The 6152-nt window shown below is 42.1% G+C and overlaps 1 long non-coding RNA gene across 1 annotated transcript; it reads right to left on the bottom strand.

Annotated features, from left to right (window-relative positions):
* Positions 1-2804: 2804 nt before the first annotated feature.
* On the bottom strand, positions 2805-4901 carry LOC117443740 (uncharacterized). The gene is made up of 2 exons (XR_004551712.1): positions 4825-4901; positions 2805-3776 (listed from the first exon to the last, which is right to left on the bottom strand). It is a non-coding gene; the product is annotated as an uncharacterized lncRNA (long non-coding RNA).
* Between the last annotated feature and the right edge of the window lie 1251 nt (positions 4902-6152).

Below are 6152 nucleotides of genomic sequence, written 5' to 3'. Positions count from 1 at the left end.
TCTCTCTGACACTTCCTCTTTATTCCTCACAAGGCTCACATACATTTCTTCTTCTTCACTAATGTCTTCATCTCCTCCTCTTCCTCCTGCTCTGACCCTCCTGGTGTCTTCAGTGAACTCTCTTTTCCTTTTACTAAATGTTAAATGTTTTGTTCTTGTTGAATCACTCCAGCTACTCTGGCCTGCAAGAGTCTACTTGTGAAAAGCACTGGTACAAAATGCTTGTATAACTTTACACGTTAGGGCAGGGATGGGCAAATGGCGGCCCCCACCTCCTCTGCGGCCCTCATATTAATTTATAAACTACGTAATTAATTAAAAAAAAATTAATTAAATTTTTTTTTATTTTTGTTTCATTTGTTTTACTTGTAGTACTGATACCGTCCACTAGACTCCTAGTTACGTCGCGAGCTGCGTACATGATTTCAAATACCACAAAATAATCTGTGATGCATTTGTGTGTATTGTGTTTGTTTCCCGGGGAAACCCTCACAAGAAACACCGGCTGTTGTTATGCCTGCTGTGACGTTAAATTGCCTCTTATAATTATGCCTTTACAAGCTTAAAAATTGTATTTATCATCTGAATTTGGCGGAAAAAGTTTAATATTCTTAAAAAGACTTTGTTTATTTGAAATCAGATGAAAACAAACTGTCACGGACCCTGCCGTGTTATCTATGATTACTACGCTTTTCATTCATAATTTCAGCGGGAGGGAGGGGGAGTGGCGCTGAGGAACAGCAAAGTGCGTGCGTGTTGACATTCCCCTTATTGTGGAATAAGGAGAATGCAGAGACTGGCTACAAGTGTTTTAGGTTCAAGTTAGACAACTAATGTCTGGGTTAATCTCAATACACACAATTTCCGTGCTTTCCAATAGTTTAAAAATAGCTTTATTCCACTGTTTAATAACCTGTTCAATATAAACATGCCACTTGTACAAATGAAATAACATTTCTGTGAACTGATATTTGTTTAGTGAGCTTATTAGAGGATGTTCCCATTTATTGGGGATGTTCCCTTTGATTGTAAAATGTCAATGAAGATGTCAGACTTAGTATATTTGTTAATAATTACATACAACACATGGAATTTTTGTGTGTTCCAAGTGAATCTGCGGCCCCCTGGTGGCCAGTACATCAATTATGTGGCCCCCACCACCATCAAAGTTGCCCATCCCTGCGTTAGGGCGATGTAGCTAATAAGCAGGGCCTTCCCTCCCGCCCGATCATGCAGACTGCGTGGGGCCTCATCTTGCGGAGGGTGCCTCATCTGAGCCGAAAATACGGCGCACTTATGCGGCGCAATTAGTGTGGCGCGGCACGGTTTCAGTGATGATGAACACTGTGCTTTGTTTCAGGAGGAAACTCAGTTATTCAATCAGGAGAAACGGTTTTGAGGTAAGAAAACATATTTATTGCCAGGAATACCCAAATGAATGTAATGGAGTGTTGGCGATTATGCCCCGTTGTGCGGAAGTATCATTCGGGAGAGGAGAACCGATCCAATGAAACCCCCCCGGGGTCCAGGGGCGGTTCTAGGGGGGGGCAGTGCCCCCCTAATACTGCCTTTGGACCCCCCGGTGGCCCCCCTGAAAATAGTTTATGATTAAACGATTTCTTGGCCGACGGAATAAGTGGAACTAACGATATTTGTGATTCTAGTCAGACCCATTAGAGAGAGCCCACCTTTATCTGTTACATATAGTTGTAACAAATAAAGTGAGAAATCATTCCAATGTGTACTATATAGGACAGCAAAAAAAAAACAGTTTAAAAGGGGAGTGATTAGTAAAATATGCATAAATAAAAAGAAAGAATGCTAACTGGTAACATAAGAATAAGAATAAACAAGTGTAAAGGATTTGTTATTGGTTGTAATCATATTACAAAGATGTTTGGATTATTGAAAAGTATACAGCTCCCTTTCATAGAGTGTTGAGAGTTGTATCCATACATTCACTGTGTGCTCAAAGTGCACCAGATTGATGCATTTCACTTCAACCTTTAAAAACAAATCTTCCCGGGGTGCATGCCCCCGGACCCCCGTAGAGGAGGTGAGATCCACCCCCCAAATAAAGCAGGTTAAAATAATTAAATTGAATACTTTTTCTTTTAGTAAACACTGCAAACGGGTCCCACAGACCCAAACAGCACACAAAGGTTAAAGGTCAGCATATAATAATGTTAACATTTGCTAAATATATACACTGCAAAAAACAAAAAAAGAGGAGTAAAAGTAGCCCACGACTTATTTTATTTTTTGAAAGTAGCTCTCATCCTAAAAAAGGTTGAGACCCCTGCATTAGAGCGTAAAAACTGTAACTATAAGTATCTGAAATAAATATGTGTAATGAAACAAATACCAATAAATGTATTGCATTGTTTTCTTATGCACAATTACTTTATACTGTCTTTGTCTTTTTCGTCCTGTATTTATTGCAGGACAGAAAATAACTGGCCCCAGCCTGGCCCCCTCAGTAAAAGTGGTCTAGAACCGCCACTGCGGGGGTCTAGACCCTGATGGTGGTGAATGGATAGTTGTATTTGGTCTGAAGGGGAGGGGCTTAGCTTGACCCTGGATTCAGAGGGACAGGAGGTGGAGAGGGGGTGGAGGAGGGTTGCGTCGAGTCACCTGAAACACACTTATAGAGAGGAGAGAGAGGAGCAACATGGACATAGTGAATGAGTAAAGACGGTCTTCCTGGTTGAACTCGCGCTGAGCTTCATTTAGTCTCAGGTCACTTCCACATGTTCTCCATCAGCTTCGTGGCACCTTGGACATAACACAAGAAGAACATCCTGTTTTTGTTTTTGAAACACAAACCTTTATTGATGATCCAAACATTCGATCACACATCCCATCAGTAAAGTGTGTCCAATGATTTCATGACCAGCTTCTCTTTCTCCGCCATGATGTGTTTCATCTCCGCTGTTTCAGAATCAGACATGATTTCCTTATTGATTATTATCATGAGTTATGTTCTATAAAACATCAGAGTGCCCACTTTATATTTGAACAACAACAACAGCAACAACAACAACAACAACAACAACAACAATTAGTCTGCAAAACAATAACTAATGTTATACCATGTATTTCCCGAGCAAAGACTCTCAGCTATTTACAGCAGAATAATGAATGATGTACTTATTGATTATGATCATGATAAGTTATGTTCTATAAAACATCAGAGTACCCACTTTCTATTTGGACAACAACAACAACAACAACAACAATTAGTCTGCAAAACAATAACTAATGTTATACCATGTGTTTCCCGAGCAAAGACTCTCAGCTATTCACAGCAGAATAATGAATGGTGTTCTTATTGATTATGATCACGACAGCAAGTAATATCATTTTGAATAAACACGTGATGATGAAATAAGTGTGATACCCATCTGGGAACTCGTGTGTTTGTTAATTTGGGCGACAATAACATTTAATCTGTCAGAATAATACATGTGATTATAAATGCCTCTGTTGTTTTAGAACCAGAATAACATGTGTAGAATAAAAGAAGCTCTGCTGCTTCCTCTCTGAAGACTCGTGCACTACGAGAGAAACGACAACAAGAATCAAAAGAAACATCCAACACATATTTAGAGCAAAGTTTACACATCAGTTCAGGTGAACAAGGATCCTCCTGAGCAGCGACAGCCTCCATGGCTACACAGACACAGGAAGGAGCCGGAAGAAAGTCCAACATCCACAGAACAACTCGTGAGAAGATGTTGAAGCCCCGCCCATCATGTTTGATTGACAGCTGATCTCTGCAGTGAAGACACGGACAATCAGCTCTGAAGGACACACGGTGAGTCTAAGAAGTAGAAGAGTTCCTCCAAGGACTTCAGGCTATTTGAGTTTACAAAACTCAGCTGTGGCTCCATAACCATAAAGATAAACTCCAGCATGCAGCGGCTGAGTGAACGTGGTCTGCACTCTGCGGAGGAGAGTCATGGTTTCAGAGACGCTGTAGAAGGACAGAACACCTGCTCTGTGATCCAGGTACACTCCTACTCTGGAGGACAGAGGACCTGAGACGGGAGTGCTGATTCTGTTGTAACTAAATGAATAACTGTTTTGGTCACAAACTAACGACCAAGATTTATCATTGCATCCAAATACACTTCCCCCCCCCCCCCTGCTCTGCTGATATTCTTGTATGCGACTGCTACACGAACTCCTGTCCCTCTCCACTCCACCTCCCAGTAACAACGTCCAGTCAGACTCTCTCTACTCAGGACCTGAGGGTAATTAGTGAATCTGTCTGGGTGACGAGAATAAGACTGATGATTGGACCCCCCTAAATCATTTAGAATAATAAAAATAAATGTTAAAATTATTAATTTTTTGTTAATGAATCAGTAAAATCAGGCAAAAATACGAATTAAATAACCTAACCCTAACCTAACCCTAACACCGAAATAAAGTAACCAAAAACTGAAAAGAAACTAACAAAATCCGCCATTATCCGGCACATTTTTGCGCACAATTTCGGAGCGCACAATTTCTGACCGCCACGACGACTCAGAAGGTGCCCTAAGTAACTAAATCCGCGAGAAACCCGAAAATCCACGTTATTATTTATTATATTTAAATATCTTTGTGATCTCTCAAGAAAAAACTACTCGTAAACACTGACAGCAAGACACACACACACACACACACACACACACACACACACACACACACACACACACACACACACACACACACACACACACACACACACACACGCACGCACGCACGCACACACCACCAGTGATAAGGACATGCAGAGTATTGCACAACTGAGACGCTCTCTAAGGACACACTCACGTTTCTTCTGGAGGCAGGAAGTGTTTCAAAGGATTGAGTTTACTCTGAGACGGTTTTCTCAGAGTCAGACACTTTATGGGATGGATCAGAGAGCATTGAGTTAGTTCCTGAGAACAGAGTGACAGCAGGGACTGATCCCCCCCCCCATCACTTCCTGGTGACAGCTGAGATCTGACAGAGAGATAGCAACATGCTAACTGTGCTCTCTGATGTCTCACTCCCTCAGTAAACACACACTGTTCACAGGACTCTGACACGTGCATACAATCATCGTATAGGCTTCAACACGTCATGCTATATCCAGGTGAAGAATACCAGGGTGCTGCATCATTCTATATGTACACGCTTTGCTCATATGTATCTACAGTGGGGGGTGCTGTACCTTCTCGAGCCCCCTGAGAGTGGTCCTGGTCATCTGAGTTCACTTTAACCCTTGGATGGCGTTCATATCGTTGTTATTCAGCCGGTGTTCGGGGGTCTGGAGTCCCGCTGAGCTGCTGGGTTTGTAAATGAACACAACCAAACAATTTCATGTAAACATATCAACAGATGTTCCCTTTATCCCAACTACAAGCCGTACAAACAGCAGGTGAGGTTCATGTTTGGCCTTTACCTTTATTGGATCACAATTATAAATAAAGAGCACATTTGTTTTTATTTTAAAATGCAATTGAACAACATTTTCTTTTTATTAAATCACGATATGACATCTTTGTATTTTTTTTTAGAGCATTTCCAACATTGATGTGAGTCTACCCAACACTTCAGCCCGTGAACACCAGTGGAGAACCGTGTCTATCACAACTGGACCTTCTGTAGACCCCCCCCCCCCCCCCCCCACGCCGTTACAATGTCCGTCTTTTCACTGAATTCTCGTCTTGAAAAGGTACTGACAACAACTCTGCAACAACATCATCTTCACCTGTTTCCATTTCAACGTTAAAACAATAAACCTTCAGATGAATTGCTGCGTGGCATTTCTCTGGACGCTCTGTCTCTCTCCAGTGAACTAGCGGGCCTTCTAGAGCACCTGGAACCGAGGGGAACTCTGAAAGAACACGCCCATTGGCTACAAATCAATATCTGATTGGTTGATCAAACTGTCAATCAAACGCTCTCATTCAGTGTGAGAGCCAGGGCCTTCTCTCAAGGATATAGAAATGAGGTTAAATTGTTAACATAGGTTCAGGAGCATGGCCACGCCTAAAACTCTGCCTCGAACCACGGCCACCCCTATTTATATCCTGCAAAACTTCCGGCCACTGCTTGTCTCCATCCTTTCAAGGACTGACAGCCAGACCGTGACTCACGCCGTGCGTCGTCACGGT

This window comes from Pseudochaenichthys georgianus, unplaced genomic scaffold, assembly GCF_902827115.2.
Source record: "Pseudochaenichthys georgianus unplaced genomic scaffold, fPseGeo1.2 scaffold_670_arrow_ctg1, whole genome shotgun sequence".
Lineage (NCBI taxonomy): Eukaryota > Metazoa > Chordata > Actinopteri > Perciformes > Channichthyidae > Pseudochaenichthys > Pseudochaenichthys georgianus.
The sequence above is the reverse complement of the archived record's forward strand: the minus strand, read 5'-3'. Positions and strand labels throughout refer to the sequence as shown.